Source organism: Hyla sarda, chromosome 4, assembly GCF_029499605.1.
Source record: "Hyla sarda isolate aHylSar1 chromosome 4, aHylSar1.hap1, whole genome shotgun sequence".
Taxonomy (NCBI): Eukaryota; Metazoa; Chordata; class Amphibia; order Anura; family Hylidae; genus Hyla; species Hyla sarda.
This window is the reverse complement of record NC_079192.1, coordinates 150,393,332-150,401,907: the sequence shown is the minus strand read 5'-3', so window position 1 is coordinate 150,401,907 and position 8,576 is coordinate 150,393,332.

The window sequence follows — 8,576 nt, the reverse complement described above, 5'->3', positions numbered from 1 at the left end:
GGACCGAGGGCGTATCCATACGCCCGTGGGAATTCCGGCCCCCACCGCTAGCCGGATGGGGACCGGATGCCTGCTGAAATCGTTCAGCAGGCATCCCGGCATATGGACCAGGGGGGTCATTATGCCCCCCCATGTCGGCGATCGCTGCAGATCGCTGGACAATTCAGATCGCTGGTCTCCAGTGACCCGATGACCCGGAATTACTGGCTGTTCGGGGCCGTCTCTGACGGCCCCGAACAGCCAGAGCCTGCAGGGGTGAGGTGGCACTGGTGCCACCTCACGATCGCCCTGATTCGTCGGCCGGATTACCGGCCGACCAATCAGGGCGCCTGCTGCGGGTGTCACTCCCGCACCCGCTCCGCCCCTCTTCCGGAGGACGTGAGCGGGTGCGGGACGTGCACCCCGGGTGCTGGGGACCCCGATCCCGGCGTCAATGTTGGGATCGGGGCCCCAGGAGCAGCGGCGGCGGCGGGACTGACCTGCAGCGTCTGGATCGTTGGAGGTGAGTGACAGCATCCTGCTGTTGCTTAGCAACAGCTCCCAGCATGCAAAAAGGGCATGCTGGGAGCTGTAGTTATGCAACAGCAGGAGGCAGACCACCACAACTCCCAGCATTCCCTTATGGGCATGCTGGGACTTATGGTTTTGCAACAGCTGGAGGCACATTCTTTCTATGGAAAAGTGTACCTTCAGCTGTTGTATAACTACAACTCCCAGCTTGCACAAACAGCTAAAGTGCATGCTGGGAGTTGTAGTGGTGCATCTGCTGGTTGCATAACTACAACTCCCAGCATGCCCGTTGGCTGTCGGTGACTGCTGAGAGTTGTAGTTTTGCAACAGCTGAAGGCACACTGGTTGTGAAACTCAGAGTTTTTTTTTTACCTAACTCAGTGTTTCACGACCGGTGTGCCTCCAGCTGTTGCAAACTACAACTCTCAGCAGTCACCGTACACCATGCACCGTACATGCTGGGAGTTGTAGTTTTGCAACAGCTGGAGGCACACTGGTTGTGAAACACTGAGTTAGGTCACAAACTCAGTGATACATAACCAGTGTGCCTACAGTTGTTGCAAAACTGCAACTCTCAGCAGTCACCGACAGCCAACGGGCATGCTGGGAGTTGTAGTTATGCAACAGCTGGATCCCCCCCCCCCCCCCCCCCCCCCCCCAATTTGAATGTACAGGGTACACTCACATGGGCGGAGGATTACAGTAAGTATCTGGCTGCAAATTTGAGCTGCCGCAAACTTTCTGCTGCAGCTCAAATTGCCAGCGAGAAACTACTGTGAACCCCCGCCCGTGCGACTGTACCCTAAAAACACTACACTACACTATCACATAAAATAAAATAAAAAGTAAAAAACACTACATATACACATACCCCTACACAGCCCCCCTCCCCTCCCCAATAAAAATTAAAAACGTCTGGTACGCCACTGTTTCCAGAACGGAGCCTCCAGCTGTTGCAAAACAACTCCCAGTATTGTCGGACAGCCGTTGACAGTCCAGGCATGCTGGGAGTTTTGCAACAGCTGGAGGCACCCTGTTTGGGAATCACTGGCGTAGAATACCCCTATGTCCACCCCTATGCAAGTCCCTAATTTAGGCCTCAAATGCGCATGGCGCTCTCACTTTGGAGCCCTGTCGTATTTCAAGGCAACAGTTTAGGGTCACATATGGGGTATCGCCGTACTCGGGAGAAATTGTGTTACAAATTTTGGGGGGTATTTTCTGCTTTTACCCTTTTTAAAAATGTAAAATTTTGGGGAAAACAAGCATTTTAGGTAAAAAAAAAAATTTTTTTTTTACATATGCAAAAGTCGTGAAACACCTGTAGGGTATTAAGGTTCACATTACCCCTTGTTACATTCCCCGAGGGGTCTAGTTTACAAAATGTGTTTTTTTTTTTGCTGTCCTGGCACCATAGGGGCTTCCTAAATGCGGCATGCCCCCAGAGCAAAATTTGCTTTCAAAAAGCCAAATGTGACTCCTTCTCTTCCGAGACCTGTAGTGCGCCAGCAGAGCACTTTTCACCCCCATATGGGGTGTTTTCTGAATCGGGAGAAATTGGGCTTCAAATTTTTAGGGGTATTTTCTGCTATTACCCTTTTTAAAAATAAAACATTTTTGGGCAAACAAGCATTTTAGGTAAAACATTTTTTTACATTAGCAAAAGTCGTGAAACACCTGTGGGGTATTAAGGTTCACTTTATCCCATGTTACATTCCCCGAGGGGTCTAGTTTCCAAAATGGTATGCCATGTGTTTTTTTTTTGCTGTTCTGGCACCATAAGGGCTTCCTAAAGGTAACATGCCCCCCAAAAACCATTTCAGAAAAACGTACTCTCCAAAATCCCCTTGTCGCTCCTTCCCTTCTGAGCCCTCTACTGCGCCCGCCGAACACTTTACATAGACATATGAGGTATGTGCTTACTCGAGAGAAATTGGGCTACAAATACAAGTATACATTTTCTCCTTTTACCCCTTGTAAAAATTCAAAAATTGGGTCTACAAGAACATGTAAGTGTAAAAAATGAAGATTGTGAATTTTCTCCTTCACTTTGCTGCTATTCGTGTGAAACACCTAAAGGGTTAAAACGCTGACTGAATGTCATTTTGAATACTTTGGGGGGTGTAGTTTTTATAATGGGGTCATTTATGGGGTATTTCTAATATGAAGACCCTTCAAATCCACTTCAAACCTGGTCCCTGAAAAATACTGAGTTTGAAAATTTTGTGAAAAATTTGAAAATTGCTGCTGACCGTTGAAGCCCTCTGGTGTCTTCCAAAAGTAAAAATACGTCAATTTTATGATGCAAACATAAAGTAGACATATTGTATATGTGAACAAAAAAAAAATGTATTCGTAATATCAATTTTCCTTACAAGCAGAGAGCTTCAAAGTTAGAAAAATGCAAAATTTTCAAATTTTTCATCAAATTTACGGATTTTTCACCAAGAAAGGATGCAAGTATCGACAAAAATTTACCACTATGTTAAAGTAGAATATGTCACGAAAAAACAGTGGTCAGAAAAGTGACAGTGGTCAGATGTGCAAAAAACGCTCCGGTCCTTAAGGCCAAAATGGGCTCCGTCCTGAAGGGGTTAATGTATGCTTTTTTTACATGTGCGTCCTGAAGTATTTAGTATCTGTGAAGCGAGTGCAGGAGCTATCAGCAGCCGTGCACTCACAGTCAAGGACGGACATCGATCCCGCCAATGTCCGCCATTAACCCTTTAAGTGCCGTGATTCATAGTGATCGTGACACATAAGAGCCTGACAATCAGTCCCTCTGCCCAGTCAGGAGCCCTGCAAGATATATGTGTGGGTCTGATCGGTCTCCTCACCTAGTACCCACTAGCTTCGGTGCAATTTTCTAATAGAGTCTGCCTTATGCTAGGATTACACTTGTTTTTTTCCTGCGTTTTTTTCACACAAAAAAAAAAAAAGCCAGAAAAAACGCCAGTGCAATTTCCTGTGTTTGACGTTTTTTTTTCTGGCATTTTGGCATTTGAGTGGAAATTACATTTTTGGCCCCTTTGGCGTTTTTTTTCCAAATTTGTTGGGCACCAAAAAAAAAAACAGGATGCAGTAGGAATGGGAAAACATGTATTTAATCCCTTAACGACGCAGGACGTATATTTACGTCCTGTGCCGGCTCCCGCGATATGAAGCGGGATCGCGCCGCAATCCCGCATCATATCGCATCGGTCCCGGCGCTCATCAACGGCCGGGACCCGCGGCTAATACCACACATCGCCGATCGCGGCGATGTGAGGTATTAACCCTTTAGAAGCGGCGGTCAAAGCTGACCGCCGCTTCTAAAGCGAAAGTGACCCGGCTGCTCAGTCGGGCTGTTCGGGACCACCGCGGAGGGCCCTTACCTGCCTCCTCGGTGTCCGATCGACGAATGACTGCTCCGTGCCTGAGATCCAGGCACGAGCAGTCAAGCGCCGATAACACTGATCACAGGCGTGTTAATACATGCCTGTGATCTGTGTAGAAGATCAGTGTGTGCAGTGTTATAGGTCCCTATGGGACCTATAACACTGCAAAAAAAATGTAAAAAAAAGTGTTAATAAAGGTCATTTAACCCCTTCCCTAATAAAAGTTTGAATCACCCCCCTTTTCCCATAAAAAAATAAAACAGTGTAAAAAAAATAAAAATAAACATATGTGGTATTGCCGCGTGCCTAAATGTCCGAACTATAAAAATATATCATTAATTAAACCGCACAGTCAATGGCGTACACGCAAAAAAATTCCAAAGTCCAAAAAAGCGTATTTTGGTCACTTTTTATACCATTAAAAAATGAATAAAAAGTGATCAAAAAGTCCGATCAAAACAAAAATCATACCGATAAAAACTTCAGATCACGGCGCAAAAAATGAGTCCTCATACTGCCCTGTACGTGGAAAAATAAAAAAGTTATAGGGGTCAGAAGATGACATTTTTAAACGTATAAATTTTCCTGCATGTAGTTACGATTTTTTCCAGAAGTGCGACAAAATCAAACCTATATAAGTAGGGTATCATTTTAACCGTATGGACCTACAGAATAATGATAAGGTGTAATTTTTACCGAAATATGCACCGTGTAGAAATGGAAGCCCCCAAAAGTTACAAAATTGCGTTTTTTCTTCGATTTTGTCGCACAATGATTTATTTTTTCTGTTTCGCCGTGCATTTTTGGGTAAAATGACTAATGTCACTGCAAAGCAGAAATGGCTACGCAAAAAATAAGCCATAATATGGATTTTTAGGTGGAAAATTGAAAGGGTTATGATTTTTAAAAGGTAAGGAGGAAAAAATGAAAGTGCAAAAACGGAAAAACCCTGAGTCCCTAAGGGGTTAACGACATTTTTATTTTTTATAACAACATTTTAATACATTTTTAATACAGTGTGTGTGTTTCAATTTTTTTTCTATATTTTTTTACATTTTTAGGTAGCACTACTACTCCCAGCATGGGATGGACTGTTTTATGATGGAAGTAGTAGTACCTGTACTAATAGACATATCACCCCGGATGTCAGTCGTGACACCCGATGCAATCGTCCATAATAAAGCAGAGATACGGAGCGGCTCTATACAGTGCTCGCATCTCTGCACTATACTCCGGGCCGGCAAGTGATGTGAATAGAAATTCACCTCACTCATTCATATTTTCCGCCCAGAGTGCGGATTGGCTGGATACCCACTCTCAGAGGGAAATATGAATGAGTGATGTTCTATTCATATTACTGGCCGACCGGAGTATAGTGCAGAGATGCGAGCACTGTATAGAGTCGCTCCGTATCTCTGCAATAGATAGGACGATCGCATCGGGTGTCGGGAGTGACACCTGCTGTGATCTGTCCTTAACTGCAGGTACTACTACTCCCAACATGGAGCACACTCTGCTCCATGCTGGGAGCTGTAGTGCCTGCATAAATAGACAGATCGCAGCAAGTGTAACTTCTGACAACTTTTACGATCTATCTATTAATGCAGGTACTACATCTCCCAGCTTATAGCAGAGTGTGCTCCATTTTGGAAGCAGTAGTTCCTGCAGTTAAGGAAAGATCACAGTGGATGTCACTCCTGACTCCTGCTGTGATTCTCCTGTATAATTTATAGATACGGGCGGCCGCTCTTCTATGGTCCCCTGCACTGCCGTATATATACACCTATTCATATTTCCCACAGAGAGTTGTGATTGGCTTGAACCATATGGCCAATCACAGCTCTCTGTGGGAAATATGAATAGGTGTATATATACGGCAGTGCAGGGGACCATAGAAGGCCGCGTCTATAAATTATACAGAAGGATCGCAACAGACCCGGGGGCGATCTGTCAATCAGTACGGTACTACTACTCCCATCATGGAACAGTGTGTTCCATACTGGGAGTAGTAGTACTTTCTAAAAATGTTAAAAAATTAAGAATGAAAAGTGAAAAACACACACACACTACATTTTTATTATTGTCGGCTACATTTTTAGTGCCCTTCCCCGCCCACATAAATTGATCCCTGTTTAAAAATTTATAAAAATTTAGTTATAAAAAAGAAAAATTTTGTTAAATACAATTTTTTTCCATCACTACTGTATCTTTTTTATAATTTTTTTTTTTTTATGGTACCCTACGAAATGTTATCAAAAAAGGTATCTCCATCATGCAAAAAAGAATAAAAACCACCTGCAAAAACAATAGGCTAAGTTTCCACTTGGTTTTTTTCTGGCAGTTTTTGGAGAACTGCCACTGCAGTTATTGAGCCAAAGCCAGAAATGTATTAAAGAGGAATAGGACATATAAAGGAAGAACTTAAACTTCTCCTCCCTTGTGGATTCACTGCTGACTTTGGCTCAAAAACTGCAGTGGCAGTTTTCCAAAAACTGCCAGAAAAAAAAACAAGTGGAAACTTAGCCATAGACTTTTATGGGAGAAAACTCCACGATTTCAGGGGAAAAAAACACCATAGGCTCAACATGATGCGATTTTGCAAAACAGCCAAGGAGCTGAAAAAGAGTGAAAAAACCCCAAAAGGATTTAAAAAAACACCAAACTGAAAAACGCAAAGTGGAAAAATAATTTTGCTATTTCTTATTGATTTACAGCTAACCTCTGGCCACAGCGTTTTTTGGCCAAAAAACACCATGCGGCAGCATTGGCGTTTTTCTTGGCATTTTTCCCCCCCAAAAAACAAGTGGAATTCCAGCCTTAGACTCTATTAGTAAATTACCAATCACATTGAAAAATGCTATGCATTATTAAGCACATCATTATTTAGGAATGGCAATCTAATGAATGCTTATAAAAGTCCCCTATGGACTTTTACCTCTTCAGGATGCAGGGCGTATGCATACGCCCTGCATCCTGAGTCGACGTAGGGCGTATGGGTATGACCGTGGGAAATCCGGTCCCAGCCACTAGCCAGTCGGGGAGCAGACCAGGATGCCTGCTTAAATCATTCAGTAGGCATCCCAGCACATCGCAGAGGGGGGTCCTGAGACCTCCCCCCATGTCGGCAATCACTGCAGTTCACCGGTAAATACTCACCGGCGGTCTGTGGCGCATCCGGGTCACGTGGGTCACGTGTGACCCCATGACCTGGATAATGATGATGATCGGTGCTGTAACACACAGCACCAATCATGATCTGTACAGTACTGGGAGGTGGCAGTGTTGCCACCCCCCAGTACAGATGTGATTGGGCAGTATGGGGAGGTGGGTGTACTAGCCTGTTGCTCCGTTCTGCCCACCATTTCTGAGAGATCTGGTGTGCAGGATGGAGCCCCATGCTGCCATCTCCCCCCCTCAGTGTAAAAAAAAGTTTTAAAAAGTGCCCCCTTGCCCCCTTTCTGTGGCCTCTTGGCACAAAAAGCAGTCAGTGAAAGCATTTGATTAGGTAGGGACATTTAGGAGTTAAAAAAGAAAGATATATGGTTTTTTTTTCAGCGTACCATCCGTAGGTATCCGCAGGTCCATAGCACCTTCAGCTCCATGACCCCGGCTCTACTGGGTCGCTGTGGTCTGCGGCCAGCGTTTTTTGTTTGTTTTTGGCACAGACCTTTTTTTTTTTTTTCTACACGTGTGGCCGGGCCCACTTAGCTATAAAAGAGTGGTCTGCCATTGTTAGCTAAAGCCCACTCACCACTGATCAGTCTCGTAGTACTGATCAGCGTTTTTTTTTTGTTTGTGCTGCAGGCACTTATTTAGGTTATAGTGGCTTTTTTATTTTTCTGCACTTATAGGCGGTCCATGCCACCAGTAGCAGGCCTGTGGTGTGGTGACGGACCGTACTTCTGTGTGCGGCCTGCCCCACCGCTGTTGGTGATTTATCACTGATCAGCATTTTTTTTTTTAAGGGGGGGTTCAGGCAGGTTTTATTATTTTATTTTTCGGGTATTTTGTGTGGGGGTCTGTGTACAGTACGTGCCACCAGCCACTGTTCTAAACTGAGTGGCCAGACCGCCCCACTGATTTCTGCGCCCCCTGCCACCACAAGCGCTAATCAGTGCACACACCACTGATTAGGTACACGCTTTTTTTGGGGCGCAGGGCTTTTTTTGCGCTAGAAGTCAATTTAAAAAAATAGTTTTTTCCCTTTTTTAGTTCATATTTTTTTCTGTTAGGGCGGGTTTAGTTAGTCAGGTTAGGGAGGGTTAGGGAGGTAGTATTGCACCACAATACACACAGCACATACACAAATAAAGTTCCCCCCACAGATATACACTTCACGCCCCATTAGAGTAGGGCAATGGCCCGCAGGGCGTTTTCAGCAGAGGAGGCATATGCCATACTTGCCTCCGACACTGAAAGTGCTACAGAGGGGACAACGAAGACTCCACCTTCCTTATCTCCTCGTCCTCCTCATCATCTAGTTCTGGTGAGCCACCAAGGCAGCGGGGACGCCACCATGCGAGACCGCAAACCTCCTCTGCTCCTCACCCTGTGCCCCATGCTAGTATGAGTCCTCCTGGCGCTCATACTATTCAAGCCCCCCAGCCAAGTTCACTGGTGCCCCCTACCAGAGAACTTGTCTGGACTGAGCCAGCGGACCACGAGCCCGTGATTCCTGAGTTTGTTGGC